Genomic DNA, 23992 nt, shown 5'->3' with positions numbered 1-23992 from the left:
TGTATACAGTTGAACCTGATAAAGAACTAGAAGGCTTTGTACTCGGGTAGGAGCATTTTAAAGTGTTTACAGACTCTCAAGAGATCAGGAAACTGAGCACGAGATGATACATGTAGAATTTTATGCCAGCTTTATTCTGCAGTAACAGGAGGTTGGCAGATTGAAGGCAAGAGGCAAGGTACAAGGTGCTGTACTGAATAGAAAATGTTATTGCTTTTTCTGCTCAGGGATGCCTGCAATGAAAAGGAATATCAAATATGCACTAAAAAAAAACTGGAGAACTTTGAAATGCATATTTCAAATATAAGTGTCATAAACAGCAAATGCTTAATTTCTGAGTTTTTAAAAAAAATTTCAAGCAAATTTAAAACTTTAGTGGAAAATCAGCTTGGAAAAAATAGGATTAAGATTTTTTTAAAAAAAATCTGTGATCCTCTTGTCTTTTGAATGAGTTGTCAGATTGTAAATCAAAGATCTTCCTTGATTTGAAAATTGCTGAATGCTCTTGTCCAAAGTGCACAAATGATCCTGACATGTTTATGCTCAAGAAAGGTGTGATGTTGCTGTTGGGAAGGTGAACAGCAAGATCATACTCTATGGAAATCTCATGCCAAACACCAATTTCATTCTCCCACACCCTGCACTTCCCGTTTCTACCTCCTACCCAAGACTGCCACCAACCTCATAGTTCCCACACCCCGCACTTCCCGTTTCTATCTCCTACCCAAGATCCACAAACCTGCCTGTCCATGTAGACCCATTGTCTCAGCTTGCTCCTGCCCCACCAAACTCATTTCTGCATACCTTGACACTGTTTTATCCCCCCCTTGTTCAATCCCTTCCCACCTCTGTTCATGACACTTCTCACACTTGGTATTTTTTCAATGATTTTAAGTTCCCTGGCCCCCACCGTCTTATTTTCACCATGGATGTCCAGTCCCTATATACCTCCATCCCCCACCAGGAAGGTCTCAAAGCTCTCCGCTTCTTTTTGGATTCCAGACCTAACCAATTCCCCTCTACCACCACTCTCCTCCGTCTAGCGGAATTAGTTCTTACTCTCAATAATTTCTCCTTTGCTCCTCCAAACCAAAGGTGTAGCCATGGGCACCCGCATGGGTCGCAGTTATGCCTGCCTTTTTGTTGGCTTTGTGGAACAATCCATGTTCCAAGACTATACAGGTATCCGTCCCCCTCTTTTCCTTCGCTACATTGACGACTGCATTGGCGCTGCCTTCTGCACACATGCTGAGCTCGTTGACTTCATTAACTTTGCCTCCAACTTTCACCCTGTCCTCAAATTTACCTGGTCCATTTCCGACACCTCCCTCCCCTTTCTGTCTCCATCTCTGGAGACAGCCTATCTACTGATATCTACTATAAGCCTACAGACTCTCACAGCTACCTGGACTATTCCTCTTCCCACCCTGTCTCTTGCAAAAATGCTATCCCCTTCTCACAATTCCTCCGTCTCCATCGCATCTGCTCTCAGGATGAGGCTTTTCATTCCAGGACGAAGGAGATGTCTTCCTTTTTTAAACAAAGGGGCTTCCCTTCTTCCAGCATCAACTCTGCTCTCAAACGCATCTCTCCCATTTCCCGCACATCTGCCCTCACCTCATCCGCCCACCACCCCACTCAGGATAGGGTTCCCCTTGTCCTCACCTACCACCCCACCAGCCTCCGGATCCCACGTACAATTCTCTGTAACTTCCACCACCTCCAAAGGGATCACACTACCAAGCACATCTTTCACTCCTCCCCCCCCCCCCCCCACCTTTTCTGCTTTCCGCAGGGATTGCTCCCTATGCGACTCCCTTGTCCACTCGTCCCCCCCATCCCTTCCCACCGATCTCCCTCCCGGCACTTTTCCTTGTAAGCGGAACAAGTGCTACACCTGCCCTTACACTTCCTCCCTCACCACCATTCAGGGCCCCAGACAGTCCTTCCTGGTGAGGCGACACTATACCTGTGAGTCGGCTGGTGTGGCGTTCTGCGTCCGGTGTTCCCGCTGTGGCCTTTTATATATTGGTGAGACCCAACGCAGATTGGGAGACCGTTTCGCTGAACACCTATGCTCGGTCCGCCAGAGAAAGCAGGATCTCCCATTGGCCACACATTTTAATTCCACGTCCCATTCCCGTTCTGATATGTCTATCGCCATGGATAGACTCCTCTACTGTCAAAATGAATCCACACTCGGGTTGGAGGAACAACTCCTTATTATACCAGCTGGGTAGCCTCCAACCTGATTGCATGAACATTGACTTCTCTAACTTCCGTTAATGCCCCTCCCCTTCTTACCCCATCCCTGATATATTTAGTTTTTTTCCTATGTCTGCCCATCACTCTGCCTGTTCTCCATCTCCCTCTGGTAATCCGCTTCCCCCTTTCTTTCTCCCTAGGCCTCCCGTCCCATGATCTTTTCCCTTCTCCAGCTCTGTACCCCTTTTGCCAATCACCTTTCTGGTTCTCAGCTTCACCCCACCCCCTCCGGTCTTCCATCATTTCACATTTTCCCCTCCCCCTCCTACTTTCAAATCTCTTACTATCTTTCCTTTCAGTTAGTCCTGATGAAGGGTCTCGGCTGGAAACATCAACAGTGCTTCTCCTTATAGATGCTGCCTGGCCTGCTGTGTTCCTCCAGTATTTTGTGTGTGTATCTCGTTCTCCTCTGTGGTTTCTATTTTATATTTGGATGCATTCTACCATAGTGGGCAGTCCCTACATTACTCCCTTGTCCATTCATCTCTCCCCACTGCTGTCCCTCCTGGCACTTATACTTGCAAGCAGAACAGGTCCTACACCACCTCCCCCACTACCATTCAGGGCCCCAAACAGTCCTTCCAGGTGAGGAGACACTTCACCTGAGAGTCTTTTGGGATCATTTACTGTGTCCAGTGCTCCTGGTGTGGCCTCCTGTAAATTGGTGAGACCCGATGTCAGTTTCTCTTAACTTCTGGTAATGCCCTACACCCCCCTTTCCCTTTTCCACCTCTCACCTTGCCCACCCATCGCTTCCCTCTGCTGCTCCTCCCCCTTTTCTTCCGTGGCCTTCTCTCCTCTTCTATCAGACTCCCCCCTTCTCCAGCAATGTATTTCTTCACTAATCAACTTCCCAGCTCTTTACTTCATCCATCCCCATTCAGGTTTCACCTATCACCTTGTGTTTTTCCCTCCCCACCCCCCACTTTTTAAATCTACCCCTTTTTTTTCTCCAGCCCTGCTGAAGGGTCCCAGCCCAAAACATCGACTGTACTCTTTTCCATAGATGCTGCCTGGCCTGCTGAGTTCCTCCAGCATTTTGTGTGTGTTGCTTGGATTTCCAGCATCTGCAGATTTTCTCTTGTTTGTGATTGGAAACTTGGTCATATGTTTACAATTTTTACACTGGAATGATCTTACAGAATCAATTGATGCTTTTGAAAGGTAGTAGCACTCAAATGACTGGCTGATTAAAAGCGAATATTGCTTTCTCACTGGCTCCTTTCAACTACTGATACAGATTCATTAATTGGATCCCAAGGGTATACAGTACATTGCCATAAACAACATTACTTCTCTGACCATAGTTGGCTGACATTTTTTTTCCTTGCCTTCTCTTGCTCTTGCTGTGCACAAACACTTGTTTCCCACTCGGGAGCTATGATTGTAATCTAGTTGTTAAGTGTTATTCTGGGAAGCTGATCAGAAAAGACTGTATGGTCTGGACTGATAAAGGGAGATGACCTAACTAAAGATCTCCAGATTTTATACGATGGGTTCATTAAGTAAACTCTAATGGTTGTTTTAAAATTTATTTGATTAACGAAAACTCAGGGAATTAAAGATGAAGCATGTTAATAAATCCACTAGGAAATTATTGTTGTATTTAGAGAAATGGTAAGGAGAGCATTAGAGTAGTTTGCCTGGAAATGGATTTATTAGCACCTCAAAGTATCAGAGTAAACTTCTTATCAAGGTACAAGTATGTCACCATATATGACCTTGAGATTCATTTTCTTGCAAGCATTCATTGAAAAACAAAAATACAACAGAATCAATGAAAAACTACTTACAAAGACTGGCAACCAACCAGTGTGCAAAATAAGACAAACTGTGCAAATAAAAAAATTTAAGGCATGAGTTGTAAAGTCCTTGAAAGTGCATCCTATAGATTGTGGAATCAATATATGTAAATAAAAAAAACTTTGTTTACTGTGCACAAAATTGTATGAACTATTTTGTGCACATTTCATTATGATTGTGCCTATTCTGGTTGAAGTCGTAGATATGGTGTCCCATATACCCTCTTCACCATGCCTTCCTCTTCCTATAGTTACTCTTATCATGAGTTTTCTACCTGAAGGCTTCAAAACATTTCGCAACCCCCTGCAGGCATTGACACAGCGGCTGTTAACACTTCAGGCAGCCACAGTTGAGAATCGCATGGGTTGTCTATTGAAATGTCAGACCAGGGGAAAAACTTTGATTTTTTTTTGGGGGGGCAGATCTGCTAATTGGGCATCAGCATTAAATGAAGCATCTATTTGGTACACATTACAGAATGCTGTCCAGTTTTTAGGCAGTTAATGACAGTACAACATATGGATTGGAAGCATAAGTAAATCCCTCCTGCCTCTCTCATTATAGTGCGATGTCTTGGACAACATCTGCTTTGCCCTTTAACTGTAAGCGTGTGGTTGATGGTCAGTGCACATTCAGAAACACAACAACAAAAAAAATCAGCAGATTCTGGAAATCTAAAGCAACACACGCAAAATGCTGGAGGAGCTCAGCTGGTCAGGCAGCATCTCTGGAAGAGAGTACAGTTGACGTTTCTTCAGTACTTCATTGGGCCAAAGGGTTTGTTTCAATGTTGCATTACTTAAAATTTAGTGCAGGGGTTCCCAACATTTTTTTTATGCCATGGACCTCAGGTAAGGAACCCCTGATTTAGATGTATCACAATGATTGATAATGGCATCAGTAACTGATGAACATATTGGGTATAATACACAATGGGGAAAAGAGAGAGCTGAGAGAAGCTCTGCCTGTGTTCAGAGAAAGATCTGAACACTAATTCTAAATAGCTGATCTTGGCTCCCCAAATGAAAGAAATATTCTTGCTCCTGTACTCGCCTGTATTTCTAACTTAAGTATCTTTCCTTTCTGACAAAAGACACTGATAAAGGGTCTTTGACCTGAAACATTAACTGTTCCTCTCTCTACAGATGATGCCAGATCTGATACTTCCTTTGTTTTCTATACTTGTTTTAAATATATTGCTAGTGTGTTCCAGGTATTTAATGACATAACAGCTAAAATCTAATGCTTCTTGAGCCACTGTTTGAAAATGTGACTTTAGACTTGCACCTTTAAATCATCCTTCATATTCTTCTTAATGAAATGTTCAATATATACTCCTTCCAGTTTCTCTTCTCAGCCCAGTAAGAAGAGATGTCTAGTTAACCCTGCTGCCTGTCTTGTAAGTCTTTTGTTGAGTATTACTGATTGTATGAAGCAGCTGAGCTATGACTAATGTAGTAGCAGGTAACTAAATTATAAGCCCAATGGTCGTGTTCTATTTTGACAAGTGAAGTAAGTTCCCCACAATGCTGTTTAAGAGTCATATAGAATGTAAACAGCCCCTTTGGCCTACAATGTCTGTGCTTTCCATTATATATTTATACTATTTTTCCAGCACTTGATTTGTAGCTTTCAATGCTGCTAATGTCCTGGTGAATCTCCTCTGCACCCTCTCTGGTGCACTATCATAAAATTAATTTGTTTTTTTAAAAGAAAAATTGTACATTGGTTTGGAGAGCAGATGCTTTTGTCAATTGTATTTAAGAATAGTTGGAGGATGTGGTCCCAATAATGCACACGCTATTTTGGGACTTGCATCTAAATCGCATCAAAGCAGCTTATTGAAATGTAATTAATCTGCAACTAAATATTAAACTTGCTTTATGGTGGTGGTAACGATGTAAGTACCAGGGTTATCATTAACCCAGGGTGGTTCATGTATTGTGTAGGGAAGGAAACCTGCCCTTGTTCAGTATGTCACCAATGTAGATTTTAAAATGGGTCACATCAGGTAGGTTCTGGATGAGTCCTAAAATGGCTTCACAAGCCAACTATTTAAAGGGGCATTTAGGATGTTGGCATTGTGAAAGAGTAACATTTTGTGATGAAGTGATTCATTATTGCAGATTTTTTTTGTGTGATTTAACGTGCTGGTGCTTTGTTTTGTGCTTTGAAGAATGGATGGTAATTATTTCCATCTATGAACAATTATTCTCTTATTATATGGTCTTGGGTTTTGAATAAACCAGCAAAAAAAAGTACATCCAGCTGCAGATTGTTGGGCTTTAATTTGGTTGTTTTGTCATCAGTGCCCATCGAGTTAAAAGGACTCCCAAAGTAACTAATTTTTTAAAAAAACAGACGTAAGTGGGGTAAGAGAATATTGGACTGTTGACGGAACGCGTACTTCAGTTCAAAATCAAATGTTAGGTTGCCTTACGCAGGGGTACAATCGAAAAACATACTTGCAGCAGCATCCAGCAGGCATGTTGATGAGAGAGACAAGGAGTTGGGGAATGTAAGGGCCATCGTAATGTTATCAATTTACATCATAATTCAGAAGCCTGGAGACTATTTTCTAAATGGGAAGTAAGTTCAGAAATCGAAAGTGCAAAGGGACTTGGGAGTCCTCGTGAAGGATTCCCTGAAGGTTTTCTTGCAGTCTAAGGTGGAGTTAAGGAAGGCAAATGCAATGTTGGCATTCCTTTTGAGAGGACTAGAGTATAAAAGCAAGGATGTAATGCTGAGACTTTATAAGGCATTGGTCAGACTGCACTCTAAGTACTGTGAGCTGTTTTTGGGCCCCTTATCTGAGAAAGGATGCACTGGTATTGGAGAGGAGATTCACCAGAATATTCCTGGGAATGAAAGTGTTATTGTATGGGGCCTGTACTTGATAGAGTTTTGAAGAATTGGAGGGGGGGGGGGTTTCATGGAAACCTAATAAAAATTGAAAGACAAACACAAGGAAATCTGCAGATGCTGGAAATTCGAGCAACACACACAAAATGCTGGTGGAATGCATTGGGTGGGCCAAGCAGCATATATAGGAAGAAGTACAGTCGACGTTTCAGGCCGACACCCTTCATCAGGTCTAACTGAAAGAAGAGATAGTAAGAGATATGAAAGTGGGAGTGGGAGATCCGAAATGATGGGAGAAAACTGGAGGGGGAGTGATGAAGCTAAGAGCTGGAAAGTTGATTGGCAAAATGGACACGAGCTGGAGAAGGGGGAGGATCATGGGATGGGAGGCCTAGGGAGAAGGAAAGGGGGAAGGGAGCACCAGAGGGAGAGGTGGAAAGCAGGCAAGGAGTGATTGTGAGAGGGACAGAGAGGGAGAAGAAAAAGGGGGAAAATTAGATAAATAGGGATGGGGTAAGAAGGGAAAGAGGACATTAACAGAAGTTAGAGAAATCAATGTTCATGCCATCAGGTTGGAGGCTACCCAGACGGAATATAAGGTGTTGTTCCTTCAACCTGAGTGTGGCTTCATCTTGACAGTAGAGATTGCCATGGATTGACATATCAGAATGGGAATGGGATGTGGAATTGAAATGTGTGGCTACTGGGAGATCCTGCTTTCTCTGGTGGACAGAGCGTAGGTGTTCAGTGAAATGGTCTCCCAGTCTGCGTCAGGTCTCACCAATATATAGAAAGCAGCACCAGGAGCACTGGATGCAGTATATCACACTAGCTGACTCACAGGTGAAGTGTCACCTCACCTGGAAGGACAGTCTGGGGCCCTGAGTTGAAAGGCCTCGATCGAGTGGATGTAGAGAGAATGTTCCTACAGTAGGGAGTCTAGGACCAGTGGGAACAACCACGGAATAGAGGATGTCCATTTAGAACAGAGATGAGGAATTCCTTTAGTCAATCTGGTGAACCTGTGGAGGCCAAGTCATTGGGTATAGTTAAAGTTGAAAGGTTATTGATCAGTCAGGGTGTCAACGATTATGGGGAGAAGGCAGGAGAATGGATTGAGAGGGATGATGGGTATTTTCTATGGGCTAATTGGCCTAATTCTGCTCCTATGTTTTATGGTCTTATGAGTTTTCCATTCTGTCACTATCCTCCCACTTGTGCTTCTCTCCAATGTATTTGCTGTTCTTTCACTTTCATTTTTTGAAATATTGTAGTCAATTAACCTTGCCGTTTTATCTGGATAAATCTGGACCTCTGCAGCATTCACTTTCTGTTCAGTTCTAAGTTAGCCAGTATCTGGAGTTTCTTCTATCGCTGCAACTTCTCCATTCTGCTGATGAAACCAAATCCATTTAGATTCTCTACTAACAACACACACAAAATGCTGGTGGAACACAGCAGGCTAGGCAGCATCTAAAAGGAGAAGCACTGTCGACGTCTCGGGCTGAGACCCTTTGTCAGGACTAACCGAAAGGAAGGATAGTAAGAGATTTGAAAGTAGTGGGGGGAGGGGGAAATGTGAAATGATAGGAGAAGACCGTGGGGGGTGGGATGAAGCTAAGAGCTGGAAAGGTGATTGGCCAAAGTGATACAGAGCTGGAGAAGGGAAAGGATCTTGGGACAGGAGGCCTCGGGAGAAAGAAAGGAGGGGGTGGAAGCACCAGAGGGAGATGGAGAACAGGCAAACAACTAAATATGTCAGGGATGGGGTAAGAAGGGGAGGAGGGGCATTAACGGAAGTTAGAGAAGTCAGTGTTCATGCCATCAGGTTGGAGGCTACCCAGCCGGTATATGAGGTGTTGTTCCTCCAACCTGAGTTTGGATTCATTTTGACAATAGAGGAGGCCATGGATAGACATATCAGAATGGGAATGGGAAGTGGACACTGAGAGATCCTGCTTTTTCTGGCGAACTGAGCGTAGGTTTTCCGCGAAACGGTCTCCCAGTCTGTGTCAGGTCTCACCAATATATAAAAGGCCACACCGGGAGCACCGGACGCAGTATACCACACCAGCTGACTCACAGGTGAAGTGTTGCCTCACCTGGAAGGACTGTCTGGGGCCCTGAATGGTGGTGAGGGAGGAAGTGTAAGGGCAGGTGTAGCACTTGTTCCATTTACAAGGATAAGTGCCAGGAGGGAGATCGGTGGGAAGGGATGGGGGGGACAAGTGGACAAGGGAGTCGCACAGGGAGCGATCCCTGCGAAAAGCAGAAAGATGGGGGGAGGGAAAAATGTGTTTGTTAGTGGGATCCAGTTGGAGGTGGTGGAAGTTACGGAGAATTATATGTTGGACCTGGAGGCTGGTGGGGTGGTAGGTAAGGACAAGGGGAACCCTATCCCGAGTGGCGTGGCGGGTGGATGGGGTGAGGGCAGATGTGCGGGAAATGGGAGAGATGCGTTTGAGAGCAGAGCTGATGGTGGAGGAAGGGAAGCCCCTTTGTTTAAAAAAAGGAAGACATCTCCTTCGTCCTGGAAAGAAAAGCCTCATCCCAAGAGCAGATGTGGCGGAGATGGAGGAATTGTGAGAAGGGGATAGCCTTTTTAAAGATTCGCTACTGTTCCTTTTTACTCGCCTCCTTCTCTTGTTCCTTCATTAATCCAGTGAACGTTAGCTTGTGTCTTTTGCCATAAAAAAAGATCAGCATTATCTCATCCTTGCCAAGATGGATGCCTTGCATCTGCACTGGAAATTATTTCAAGATTTTTGCTCTGCCTTGTAATTTGCCTCCTTGCCTTCAAAAGGAAATTAAAGTGTTTCCTTTGACCACATCTTTGGTCTTTTCCTTTTTTAGATGTGATTTGCACTTTGGTAAGGTATTTATTCATTAACTTAACCAGTAAATTATTTTGATGAATTCCAATTCATGGGAGTAGAACAAAGTGGGATTAATAGTGGGATTTGAATGACTCTTAAATTTCAGGTGATATATGAAGTCTAATAAACCGTGAATTAGACTGATGCCTATGATTATTCATTGTAGGTACTGAATGCAAATTATTGATATATTACCATATCTTATGTCTAAATTATTTTACGAGGCTTTAAATGTATTTCAATAAATCAAGAAAATGTCTTTGAGCTTCAAAGATATTTAAGTATCGATGTGCTCTGGAGAAGAGAATTTTTATTGCAGTGTTTCAAAATACTCTGATTTTATTTTTAATGCAGATCAAATGGATCTCTACTCGCCCCACCTTACATTGCTCCCTGATGTTTTACTCAGTCATTTGGAGTTTGCACTAGGGTCTAGTATAATCTTGACTCGTTATCTGTAGTCCCCTTTGCAGATTATTTTTCTGTTGATTTAGAAACTATTTTAACTTCCAGGGTTTAAGTCCAGCTGGCTGTTCCAGGAAGGAAATAACACACATCCCACTGGTGATTAAGTCATGGGATTAGCTTTGGGACTTTAGAAATTTGTGGTGTGGAAAGAGGCCTTTCCGCTCTGCCTGCCTTTGAAAGGCCTAGCCTTCTTAGAATAACCCTGAAAATAAGTTCACATTGAGTACATTTAATTAATTTTGAACCAGCAATGTTTTGACATTTTATTTGTAGTTTTTGATTATTCACATCTATGAACTCTAACTGGCCAGCGGAAACAAATTCTTCCAATTTTGAACGCTTCTGTTTTGTCTCTGTTACCTTCTCTGTTCTTATACCAATTTCTGCATTCAATCAATATAAAAGTGTTCTATCCTTGGTAAGCCACAGTTCCATACTTTCTAAGGGTTTGACTCATTTTCAAAACATGTCGTGTTCCGGAATTATATACAGCAGTGATTTGTAGTTTCTTTTTGAAAGACTTCTTGTTTACAAGCCTATTAAGAATAAAACTGACAACCGGATATCTTTGGTATTTTGGGAATGCTGGACTGAACAGACTTCATGGACTTTTCAATACTAGACCTTCAAAACCCAAGTCCATTTTTATTTCACAGTTTTTAAAAATTTTACTATTATAATGTTCAAGCAGCCTGGATACAAACCAGAGACTGCAGCGGTGTAATAGTGTTATGCCATTACAGCACCAGCTATAAGATTAGGTTTCAATTCCTCCCACTGCCTGTAAGGAGTTCGTGTGTTCTCCCAGTGATGGCATGGGAGTCCTCTGGGTACCTGGGTTTCCTCTTTACCCCCCCCCCCCCCACCATTCCAAAGATGTATGGTTTGAGTTAGTAGCTTGTGGGCATGCGGTACTGCTGGAAGCATGGTGACTCTTGTGGGCTGCCCAGCACTGCCCTCGCTGATTTTAATTTGAGGCAAATATTGCACTTCATGGCATGTAAGCTAATCTTTAATATCTTTATCTTAAACATCTATCCACTATTCTGACCTTTGTTCTGGACTCCAAAGCTCGGTCTGGCCACACACCAGGCCCACATTCTGAATCTCTGCCCCAGGTGTACTCACGTCCCCATCCCTATCAAAGGAGCTGGTTGTGGACTGCTGGAGGAACGGAGACAGGTTAACCCCTATTGGCATCAGTGGATCTGGGGTTGAGAAGATGAACAGCTTTAAGTTCCTCGGCATCCACATTGCTGAGGATCTTACGTGGTCTGTACATACCGGCTGTGTGGTGAAAAAAGCACAACAGCGACTCTTTCACCTCAGACAGTTGAAGAAGTTCAGCATGAGTCCCCAGTTCCTAAGGACTTTCGACAGGGCATAATTGAGAGCATCCTGACTGCCTGGTATGGGAACTGTAATTCCCTCAATCACAGGACTCTGCAGAGAGTGGTGCGGACAGCCCAGTGCATCTGTAGATGCAAACTTCCTATTATTCAGGACATTTACAGAGATAGGTGTGTAAAAATGGCTCGAAGGGTCATTGGGGACCCGAGTCACCCCAACCACAAACTGTTCCAGCTGCTGCCATCTGGGAAATGGTACCGCAGTATTAGAGCCAGAATCAGCAGGCTCTGGGACAGCTTCTTCCACCTTGCCGTTAGACCCTAATTCATGCTGATACCATTGTAGTTCTATGCTATATTCACAGTCCTGTTGTACATACTATTTATTACAAATGACTATAAATTGCACATTTAGATGGAGACATAATGTAAAGATTTTTACTCGGGTATGTGAAGGATGTAAGAAATAAATTCAATTCAATTGATTGCATGCCATGCTTGAGTTTTGCTTGCATTATGTACTGAGTGAGTCAGACGCTGAATAATAGGCTTTACAGACAATTGGATGCAATTTTTTCAGAGTTGTATTATTTGGGATATGTTTTCGTCACTGTGACCTCACTGTTATGCTTTCAAGGATTTGTGATTAAGCAGCCACTGTTCCCTCTGCTGCTGAATCTCCTTCAAAACAGTGCCATTTCTATTGTCCAAAAGTAAAATACTGCAGATGCCATAGAATTCGGCAATACTGTGCAGGTTGGGTAGAAACTGTGGAACCTGCCTTGCAACTGGTTCATCCTTGCTATTCTATTTTAGGTACATAACTCATTGTAGATGAAAACACAAAATGCTGGCAGAACTCAGCAGGCCAGACAGCATCTGTGGGAGGAGGTAGTGACGACGTTTCGGGCCGAAACCCTTCATCAGGAGTGAAGTAACATGGGATGGTCAAGGGGAGATGAGACGTGGGGGGAGGGATGAAGTAGAGAGCTGGGAAGTGATAGGCTGGAGGGAAATGGGCTAGGGGGAAGGTGGAGAATTATGGGAAATAAAAGAGAAAGAAGGGTAGGGCTGGGGGGAGATTATAGTGAGGGGAGGAAAAGAGAGAAGGAGAACCAGACCAAAATTATAGATAGGGATGGGGTAAGGGGGAGGGCAGGCGAATCAATGGAGGTCTGTGAGTTGAATGTTCATGCCGGCAGGTAGGAGGCTACCTAGGCGGGAGATAAGGTGTTGCTCCATCGACCTGCATGTGGCCTCATCTTGACGGTAGAGGAGGTCATGGACAGACATGTCGGAGTGGGAGTGGTCTGTGGAATTGAAGTGTGTGGCCACAGGGAGATCCCACCGCTGCTGGAGGACTGAGCGCTAGTGTTCGACGAAACGGTCTCCCAGTCTGCGGTGGGTCTCCCCAGTGTATAAATGGCCACATCGGGAGCACCGGATACAGTATATCACCCCAGTTGACTCGCAGGTGAAGTGGTGCCTCACCTGAAAGGACTGTCTGGGGCCTGGGATGGTGGTGAGGGAAGAAGTGTGGGGGCAGGTGTAGCACTTCTCCTGTTTGCAGGGATGAGTGCCCAGAGGGAGGTCGGTGGGAAGGGATGGGGGGGATGAATGGACAAGGGAGTTGCGTAGGGAGCGATCCCTGCAGAAAGCCGAGAGTGGGGGGGGGTGCGGGGGGGAGATGTGTCTGATGGTGGGATCACTTAGGAGGTGGTGAAAGTTATGGAGGATTATATGTTGGATCTGCAGGGTGATAGGTGAGGACCGGGGGACTCTATCCCTGGTGGGCTGGCAAGGGGATGGGGTGAGGGCAGAGGTGCGTGAAATACGGGAGATGCGATGGAGGGCAGAGTTGATGGTGGACGAATTGTAGATGAGGACCTCATTGTATAACATATAACATATAACAATCACAGCAAGGAAAAAGGCCATCTCGGCCCTCCTAGTCCGTGCCGAACTCTTAACCTCACCTAGTCCCACCTACCCGCACTCAGCCCATAACCCTCCACTCCTTTCCTGTCCATGTACCTATCCAATTTTACCTTAAATGACACAACTGAACTGGCCTCTACTACTTCTACAGGAAGCTCATTCCACACAGCTATCACTCTCTGAGTAAAGAAATACCCCCTCGTGTTTCCCTTAAACTTCTGCCTCCTAATTCTCAAATCATGTCCTCTCGTTTGAATCTCCCCTACTCTCAATGGAAACAGCCTATTCACGTCAACTCTATCTATCCCTCTCAAAATTTTAAATACCTCGATCAAATCCCCCCTCAACCTTCTACGCTTCAATGAATAGAGATCTAACTTGTTCAACCTTTCTCTGTAACTTAAGTACTGAAACCCAGGTAACATCCTAGTAAACCTTTCCTGCACTCTCTCTAATTTATTGATATCTTTCCTATAATTCGGTGACCAGAACTATACGCAATATTCCAAATTTGGCCTTACCGATGCCTTGTACAATTTTAACATTACATTCCAACTTCTGTACTCAATGCTTTGATTTATAAAGGCCAGCATTCCAAAAGCCTCCTTCACCACCCTATCTACATGAGACTGTACCTTCAGGGAACTATGCACTGTTATTCCTAGATCTCTCTGTTCCACTGCATTCCTCAATGCCCTACCATTTACCCTGTATGTTCTATTTGGATTATTCCTGCCAAAATGTAGAACCTCACACTTCTCAGCATTGTAGATGAGGTCTGATTCTGTCTACTGTTGGGCAGAACGGCTGGTTCCTGTGCTGCATTGTCCATGTTCCAAGTAGCTTTCATCATTTTAAGCAGTCGTGCTCAGATCAGTACAATGATCTGCTTAGCTATAAAGTTGGCTGTACTTTGGCAAATAACATAATTGAACAAAGCTTGACACTGCGCTGCAAAAAGAGGTGCTAAAGTCGCTGCTGTTTAGGATTGCCTTTGAGCTAGAGTGTCCTGGGAGGGGAATCCCAGAGCTTTGATCCTTAGTGGGTTAAAGCAATGGCTGAAATATTGCAGGATAAACTCAACAGATCAGGCAGTATGAATGGAAACCAAAACACTTAATATTTTCGGTCTGAGACTGTTCGTGAAAAGAAGACAATTTAATTTTTGTAGTAGAGAAGGAATGTGCAATGGCTGGAGCATAGAAGTCACTTGACAGGGTAAAATACCGTAGCCATTATTGAAGTTGATCTTCTTTCTCCATGTCATCTGTTTTTCTGGTTATTCCCAGAAGGCCAGCTGGAACAATTAGTGAAGGGATGGATGCCAGGAATGAATGACCTGTCCTCATACAAGCAGAAAAGAGAGCGGGTTATCTGAAGCTGGGGAATTTGCTACCATTCTGCTGAGTGTGACATGTCCAAATGGAAGATGAGTTGTTCTTCCTCCAGCTGTGCTGGGCCTTGATCTAAGTGTGAGAAGCCATAGGCTTGAGTACAGCGTGCAAGTGGAATGGGGAATTAAAGTGGCAGCCAAATGGAAATTCAGCAGCAAGCCACATTGTGATCCTTGAATAGAGCAGAAAGACATGGGAAGGCTGTCCTGGATGATAGGGAGGGAAGTGCTGAGAGGACGAGTATTGGATCTTCTGTGGGGAATTACCATATGACAGAATGATGGATGGCGTGGAAAGAGTGAGTAGAGTTCCGAAGGGAATACTCCCTTTGAAAAGCTGGAAGTGGAGGGGACTCTTTGGTGATAGAATTTTGTTGGAGCCAGTGGAATTGATAAAAATGACCCATTAAATCAAGAAGTTTGAGGATGGAAAATGAGCACCATGACCTCTCCCCTTTCTCTATCCTTTGCAATATCGGCCCCTTAATGTTAACATTACTTTCTCTGATAGGGCAGTAGTTTGAATAAAGTGAAATTGCCCTGTTGTCCCTCCTGCTTAGACTCACTTGTGTTCTCTTTTGGCTGTAATGGGGGGGGGGGGGGGTCTCAGATGTGAAACTTTAACTGTTTCTCTTTTCATAAGTGCTGTCCAACCTACTGATTTCCCCCCCCCCCCAGCATTGTCTACTTTTATTTCAGATTTGTAGTGTCTACAATTTTTTTTTGAATTTTCATTTACTCCTGATAGTTGTTTGATTAAAAGCCACAGAGCTGAAGGGTGCTGAAGTGGAGTGTAAACAGGGTGCAGGAATGGTTACGAGTCAAGGAAGGTCGAGGTTGTTAAATGGTGCTTGATTTTATATGCTGCAATGCAATGCAATGGTTCTGGCTGAATTGGGATGGTATGAGTTAAGACATGAGAAGTGGTGAACATTTGAATGATCTTAAGTTTTACAGATGGTGGATTGGGAATGCAAGTGGGGAGTGTTTTAACATGTCAGTGAATAAATCTGCATGGCCACACTTGTACAGATATTTTTACTGTAATCTTATGTTGACTCCTTAATATGTACAATAACTAAATTTTCATTGCTTCAAAGTTTAGTTATAATTTTTGTCATTGAATTAATAGCAAGACAACAAAGCAGAAATGAGCTGTGTGTGTTTGTTTGTTTAGCTTGGATAGCATTTTGTTCCCTCCTGTTCTTAATGTTATACAGTGCACGTGAGACACATTATAATATCACACAGAGCAGCTTAGTGCCGGAACAGGCCCTTTGGCCTGTGAAGTCTGCGGTAAACATGATGTTGAAGCAAACTATTTATTCCTGTATATGATCCATATTCCTCCATACATCTGCATATCCACATCTCTATCTAACTGTCTAGTAAATGGTGCCAGTGTGCTTGTTTCCACCATTTAGTAACTCTACTTCCAGCTGCCCTTTCTAGCTACCTACCACTCTTTTATTCCCCTGACCTTAAATGACAGTCCTCTAGTACTTGACAGTTGACACCCGAGGGCAGGAGTGAGGTAAACGAATGTCTGTCTACCATACTTATGCTTCTCATAAACATCAATCAGGGCTCTACCTGTACTCCCTACAAACAACCCAAGTTTATCCAGTCTCCTCCTAGCTCGTGCCCTCTAATCTAGGCAGCATCTTAGTAAATCTCTCCTGCGCTCTTTCTAAGACATCCAGATCGTTTGTGGAATGGGACAACCAGAACTGCACATGTAAGTTAATGCCAGAAACAGGAAAAGTTAATTTGTAATATCCCTTTTTAAAAAAAAACCTTCTATAGCTATTTATAGTCGCATTGAGTATACCAAAAGAGCCCAGCAGTCTATTATTAGGATTCACACCCCACAATGAGCAAACAGTCCAAATCAAATTTCCCTGTCCTGTTTGATCTTTTACTTTACCTAATATTAAATCTTAATATTATTTCTATTGAGTACACTGCTGAAAATAAGTTCTGTGTCTTACTTCTCAGCAAATGAGTATGCTTTGTTTCACACCCGCCCATGCAGTCCAGTTCTATGCTATAGATGTAAAACCATAAAATGTTGGAGACCAACATCTTGTGGTTTTAGCATTTGGCCCATCGAGTTTACTGCGCCATTTCATCATGGCTGATCCAATTTTCCTCTCAGCCTCAACTCCTGCCTTCTTCTCATATCCTTTTTTCCCTGCACAGTCAAGAATCTATCATTTCTGCTTTAAATAGACATTAAGTCTTGGCCTCCACAGATGCCTGTGGCAAAGAATTTCACAGATTCACCACGCTTTGGCTGAAGAAATTCCTCGTCATTGTCATTCCAAAAGGTCATCGCTCTATTCTGAGGCTGTGTCCTCTGGTCTTAGACTCTCCCACCATAGAAAACATCCTCTCTGCATCCACTCTATCAAGGCCTCTCACCATTTAGGTTTCATTGAGGTCACCCCTCATTCTTCTGAATTCCTGTGAATACAGGCCTATCAAACACTCTTGATATGACAAGCCTTCAATGTAATAGAAATGGCCCGTCTTTACTGGTACCGTTATTACAAAACTGGCTGTAGTTTAACTTGGTTCTGAATGTACAACTTCAGAGGAGCTGGGGAAGAAAAAAGTGATAATTGAATTTTAGAAAGGAGATGTGCATTATAGCAGCCATTGGGGAGAGCAGAGGAGGCTTTTTTTGGAGTACTGTTTAAATATTTATACTTGTCATAAATGCATGTCTTTTGCTCATAGAAATTTTATTTTAGAAGTTAGATGGTGCCTTACACAGGAGAGTGATACAAATTTGACCGTGCCAGTTATTTGAAGATGCGACAGCTCTTTCCTGCTGGTTGCCTTGTGTGCCATAGCACTGATGTCTGATTTTGTGCACTTCAGGGGTACAGGGGCCACCTGTATAAGAACAGCATGTGTGGGAGGCTCGGCCTTTTTTCTTTAATCTCCAGAGCCCACTTCGCACTGAGGTCGGGACCGGTGTTGAAGAGCCATTGGGGAAAATGTGCCACAGACTCAGGAGGGTCTATACGCACTCTTGGCTAAATATCTGTTTGTTGAATGTTTAGTTTTGCAGTTGTGTAATCTGGGGGGACTTGGATATTTGGTCAAATGTTTTACTGTTTGTAAATAATTGATTATGATCAGTGTCTTCTGACTCACTTACCAAACCCGTGAACCTGTTTTCTCATAGCACTTGTACGGCAAATAGCACAATGCAACGGAACAATTCTCCCAACATTGAACTTGAGCTCTCTCTGAGTCTTTAAAGAGGCCATTAACGCTTTCCCATCTGGAGCAAGTACGTGTGTTGCCAGTTACTTCTCCAAGGGACATGTCCTGGAAAGAGTGATGGAAGTCCAGATGGGAGGCAGTTTTTGTTTTTGAAGTCCTCATTGTGTAAGTAATGGAGGCAAGTAGCCTGTCATAGATTTTTCTGGAATGGCCTTGAATTTGGTGGCACAACAACTTCCAATGTGCACTCTTAATTTCTGGAACTTTGCTGGCTGTTTTGTGACTTTGGTATAATGTCAAGGTAAGACTTTGTGTGCAGTTGCTCAGAAAAAGGTTATTACTTTGTACTTTCAGCTCCAACACAGTCAATAACAACATCAAATCTGATAGGTTTACTAAAGTCCAACTGTTCATGATATCACATTTATGCACATGGCTATAAATACATTGTGTGGCAATGCCAAAGGATAAACATTCACTTGTGCAAACAATTGTCCAGACAAGCTCATATTAACACTTACATTTTTGGGCAGATCAAAAGTCACCAAGGCAACTCAAGTGAATTTGGAGATGCTGGAAATAAATAAAAACACAAAATGCTGGCAGAACTCAGCAGGCCAGACAGCATCTATGGGAGGAGGTAGTGATGACGTTTCGGGCCGAAACCCTTCATCAGGAGTGAAGTGACATGGGATGGTTGGGGAGGGATAAGAAGTGGGGGGAGGGATGAAGTAGAGAGCTGGGAAGTGATAGGTTGGAGGGTAATGGGCTAGGGGGAAGGTGGAGAATTATAGGAAATAAAAGAGAAAGAAAGGTAGGGCTGGGGGGAGATATATTGAGGAGGGAAAAAGAGAACAAGACTGAAATAATAGATAAGGATGGGGTTGGGGGGGCAGGGGTATCAACAGAGGTCTGTGAGTTGGATGTTCATGCCGGCAAGCGGGAGATAAGGTGTTGCTCCATTGACCTGCGCACGGCCTCATCTTGACAGTAGAGGAGGCCATGGACAGACATGTCAGCGTGGGAGTGGTCTGTGGAATTGAAGTGTGTGGCCACAGGGAGATCCCGCCACTTATCCAATGTATAATTCTCCGTAACTTCCACCACCTCCTACGTGATCCCACCACCAGCCACTTCTTCCCACCCCCCCCCCCCACTCGGCTTTCCACAGGGATCGCTCCCTACGCGGCTCCCTTGTCCATTCATCCCCCCCATCCCTCCCCACTGACCTCCCTCTGGGCACTCATCCCTGGAAACGGAAGAAGTGCTACACCTGCCCCCACGCTTCTTCCCTCACCACCATCCCAGGCCCCAGACAGTCCTTTCAGGTGAGGCACCACTTCACCTGCAAGCCAACTGGGGTGATAAACTGTATCCGGTGCTCCCGATGTGGCCATTTATACACTGGGGAGACCCGCCACAGACTGGGAGACTGTTTCGTCGAACACCGGCGCTCAGTCCTCCAGCTGTGGTGGCCTCAGTTTGTATTATAAATTAAACCCAAGGAAAGAGTTGCTTGTGGGCAGGTGACATAGCCATATGCTGTTGAGTGCATGGAGATGCATCAGCCTTCCACAGGCCACAATGAAAGCACCCTTTCATAGCTTGAATATCATGAGACATTGAGCAGCAAGTAATGGGATTGCATTTAAATTCCTGCAGTGTAAATAATAAACTTGGTTGCCTTGGAGAAGTTGGTTGTCTCAGCATTCTTTCGTTCATAAAAAATGTTGAAGGGCTGACTTGAGCACCTCGAACATGATTGTACATAGACAAAAGCTCAAAAGAGTAGTTAGTAGGCAGTCATTCACCTCAGTGCATTTTTAAACTATCTAGAGCATTTATATGGAAGAGAAATATCAAAGTAATTACACTTTCAACCTGTTGATGAATACATGCATTTCACTTATTGCAAATGAGCACCTGCAGGATTCTTCCCAGATCACTTGGCCCTTTCCAAATTCTGTGAATGATCCTTCAACCAATTTTACCAGCATTTTATTGCACCATTCTTTACAATCAGAATCAGGTTTATTATCACTGGCACGTGTCATGAAATTTGTTAACTTAGCAGCAGCAGTTCAATGCAATACATGATATAGAAGTAAATCAATTACAGTGTAATTATTTTGAATAGATTAAAAATCATGCAAAATCAGAAATTAATATATATTGTAAAAGTGAGGTGGTGTTCACGGGTTCAATGTCCATTTAGGATACGGATGGTACAGGGGAAGATGCTGCTCCTGAATTGCTGAGTGTGTGCCGTCAGGCTTTGGTACCTCCTACCCGATGGTAATAATGAGAAAGGGGCACGCCCGGGTGCTGAAGGTCATCAATAATGGGCGCTGCCTTTCTGAGACACCACTCCTTGAAAATGTCCTGGGTACTTTGTAGGCCAGTACCCAAGACAGAGCTGACTAAATTTACAACCCTCTACAGCTTCTTTCGGTCCTGTTCAGTAGCCTTCCCATACCAAGCAGTGAATTGGCCTGTCAGAAAACTCTTCATGGTACATCTGTAGAAATTTTTGAGTGTGTTGACATACCAAATCTCTTCAAACTCCTAATGAAGTATAGTTACTGTCTTGCTGCCTTTATAACTACATCAATATGTTGGGACCAGGTTAGGTCCTTGGAGATCTTGACACCCAAGAACTTGAAGCTGCATACTGTCTCCACTTCTGATCCCTGTGAGGATTGGTATGTGTTCCTTTGTCTTGCCCTTCCTGAAGTCCACAATTAGCTCTTTTGTCATACTGATGTTGAGTGCAAGGTTGTTGCTGCCATACCACTGCACTAGTTGGCATATCTCATTCCTGTACACTCCTCACGTCTACCAACAATGGTTGTATAATAGGCAAATTTATAGATGGTATTTGAGCTATACCTAGCCACACAGTCATGGGTGTAGAGAGAGTAGAGCAGTAGGCTAAGCACAGACCCCTGAGGTGCACCAGTGTTGATTGATGGAGGAGATATTATCACCAATCTGCACACATTGTGGTGTTCCTGTTAGGAAGTTGAGGATCCAGTTGCAGAGGGAGGTACAGAGGCCCAGGTTCTGTAATATATCAATCAGGATTATGGGAATATGGTGTTAAATGCAAAGATATAGTCGACGAACAGTAGCCTGACATAGGTGTTTGTATTGTCCAGGTGATCTAAGGCCGTGTGAAGAGCAATTGAGATTGTGTCTGCCATTCAGCTATTGTGGTGGTAGGCAAATTGCAGTGAGTCGAGGTCCTTGCTGAGGCAGGAGTTCAGTCTAGTCGTGCCCAACCTCTCAAAGCATTTTATCACTGTAGATGTGGGTGCTATTGGGTGATAGTCATTAAGGCAGATCACACTAATTTTCTTAGGCACTGGTATAATTGTTCCCTTTTTGAAGAAAATGGGAATTATCACCTGTAGTAGTGTGAGGTTGAAAATGTCCTTGAATACTCTCGCCACTTGGTTGCCATAAGTTTTCAGAGCATTACCAGGTACTCTGTCAGGGCTTTCCACCTTGCGAGGGTTCACCCTCTTTAAAGACATTGGCCTCTGAGACAGAGATCACAGGGTCACTGGGTGCAGCAGGGAGCTTCACAGCTGTAGTTCGTTCTTCCATTCAAAGCGAGCATGGAAGAAGTTGAGATCATCTGGTAGTGAAGCATTGCAGCCATTCATGCTGTTGGGTTTGGCTTTGGAGGAAGTAATGTCTTGCAAACTCTGCCAGAGTTGTCGTGCATCTGATGTTGCCACCAATCTTGCTTGAAATTGTCTCTTCCCCTTGAAATAGCTCTCTGCAAGTCATATCTGGTTTTCTGGTACAGACCTGGGTTACCAGACTTGATAGCCATAAATCCAGGCTTCAGCAGAAGACGTGCCTCCTAGTTCATCCGTGACTTTTGGTTTGGGAAGGTACAGCAAGTCTTTGTAGGCACACACTCATCCACACAGGTTTTAATGAAGTCAGTAACAATTGCAGCATACTCATCCAGATTCGAAGATGAATCCCTGAATACAGTCCAGTCCAGTGATTCAAAGCAGTCCTGTAAGCGTTCCTGTGCTTCCCTTGTCCATACTTTCTTGATCCGCACTACTGGTACTGCAGTCTTCAGTCTCTGCCTATACTTGGGGAGTAGAAGTACAGCCTGCTGATCAGATTTCCCAAAGTGAGGATGTGGAATAGGAATGTGGTGTTACAATGGCCTAGTGTGTTGTTTCCTATGGTATTGCAAGTGATCTGTTGATGGTAGATGCTTAGTGATTTTTTAAAAAAACTGTATGTTGCACTATACTGTTTTACTGAATAATACCAGGAGACATAACAGTAGAACTAGGCCATCCAGTCCATCAAGTCTGCTCTGTTATTTGATCGTGGCTGATATACTTTCCCTCTCAACCCTGTTCTCCTGCTTTCTTCCCATGAGAATTTTTGGACTTAGGAGGAGAATATTAGCATGTCCCTTTAGAACAGAGAGAAATTTCTTTAGCTAGAGAGTGGTGAGTCTGTGGAATTCATTGCCATAGATGACTAAGGAGGCCAAGTCATTGGATATATTTAAAGTGGAGGTTGATACGTACTTAATTAGTAAGGGACAGGGGAAAGGTTCCAAGAACATTCTCATTCTTAACAATGTTGAATCTCACACGATTGCTAAAGAAAAGATTAAACTTCTGTATCTGAATTCAACAAGAACTGCCAATTGACCCTATCTCTGTCACCACCCACCTCAGTTCTATAAGCTGAATTGACATGTTTGCTATTTGTTATCCTCCATTCCATTGCTGTTAGAAGTATGCATTGTTTAAATCCCACACTCAGGAATTTGTGGGTTTGAGAGAGTGATACCTCTAGTGAAAGGGTTGTGTGTCCTTCTTGAGACAGCTTACACCCATTTGGTCCTCACTTAACACTCTGCTCTCACCTGTGGCTCCGAGAAGCTGCTTGCATGCGACAGCAGCCACATGGGCTAAACCAGGTGTGGGTAGCCAGTTTGTCTCAAATGTCGGTGAGATGAGGTGTCCCTATCCTAGGTTACCAAGTCAGTTCCCGTGGGCTGGACGGAGGTCACCGGTGAGATCCAGCAGCCAGGAAGGTGGTTCTGCAGTGCTGTGTGGAGAGCGTAGGGAATGGCGAGCACAGAAGTCTTCATGGCCATCCACTGCTAACGACGAGGTCTCCAGTTGTGATGATCACTTGTATCACTGTAATAGGGATTCTGAGGTCGTGAGAATGGAACTGCCCCAGAGCAACAGCTTCTCCACTTTAAATACTCTCCTGCAGAGGTTCCTGATCATCATTGTCAAAACTGATGGAGAACCAACAGAAAAACATGGGTTTACTGGGTAGCTAATAAAGGTGTTTTTTTAAAAGAAAAAGTGGTTTAAGCTTCTCTGTTTGGAGGAGATGAAGACTTTCTTACACTTATGGGTTTACTGTTTTAAAAATGGCTGGGAAAAAGAAAAGCCGTGCCTCTTGTGACCTTTGGATGACGCTGTTTGCCTCCTAGCCAGTGCAATATGGCACTTGGCAGTTAGTTTGCATATTGAGTTCCTATAAGACCATAGGAATTTAGAATGTACTAAATGTACTGAATGTACTCATTGGAATTTAGAAGAATGTGGGAGTGGGGGGATCACATTGAAACTTACTGAATATTGAAAGGACTAGATAGGGTGGATGTGGAGAGGATGTTTCCCATGGATGGGGTATCCAGAACTAGAGGGCACATCCTCAAACTTGAGGGGTGACCCTTTAGAACAGAGGTATGGAGGAATGTTTTTAGCCAGAGAGTAGTAAATTTGTAAAATACT

General features: G+C 43.7%; 1 protein-coding gene across 4 annotated transcripts in view; it reads left to right on the top strand.

Moving 5' to 3' along the window:
- LOC132396643 (long-chain-fatty-acid--CoA ligase 1-like) overlaps positions 1-23992 on the top strand; it is a 178612-nt gene that overhangs the window by 1635 nt on the left and 152985 nt on the right. Inside the window, exon 1 of one of the 4 annotated variants that reach the window (XM_059974370.1) lies at positions 18336-18356. The exons of the other annotated variants lie outside the window; for them this stretch is intronic. The gene's annotated coding sequence lies outside the window, so the exon portion shown is untranslated. Of the gene's footprint in view, positions 1-18335; positions 18357-23992 lie in introns of those variants that run through there. 4 annotated transcript variants of the gene reach the window in all.

This window comes from Hypanus sabinus, chromosome 7 (genome assembly GCF_030144855.1).
Source record: "Hypanus sabinus isolate sHypSab1 chromosome 7, sHypSab1.hap1, whole genome shotgun sequence".
In the NCBI taxonomy this organism is placed as follows: domain Eukaryota; kingdom Metazoa; phylum Chordata; class Chondrichthyes; order Myliobatiformes; family Dasyatidae; genus Hypanus; species Hypanus sabinus.
This window is presented reverse-complemented; position numbering and strand designations above follow the sequence as displayed.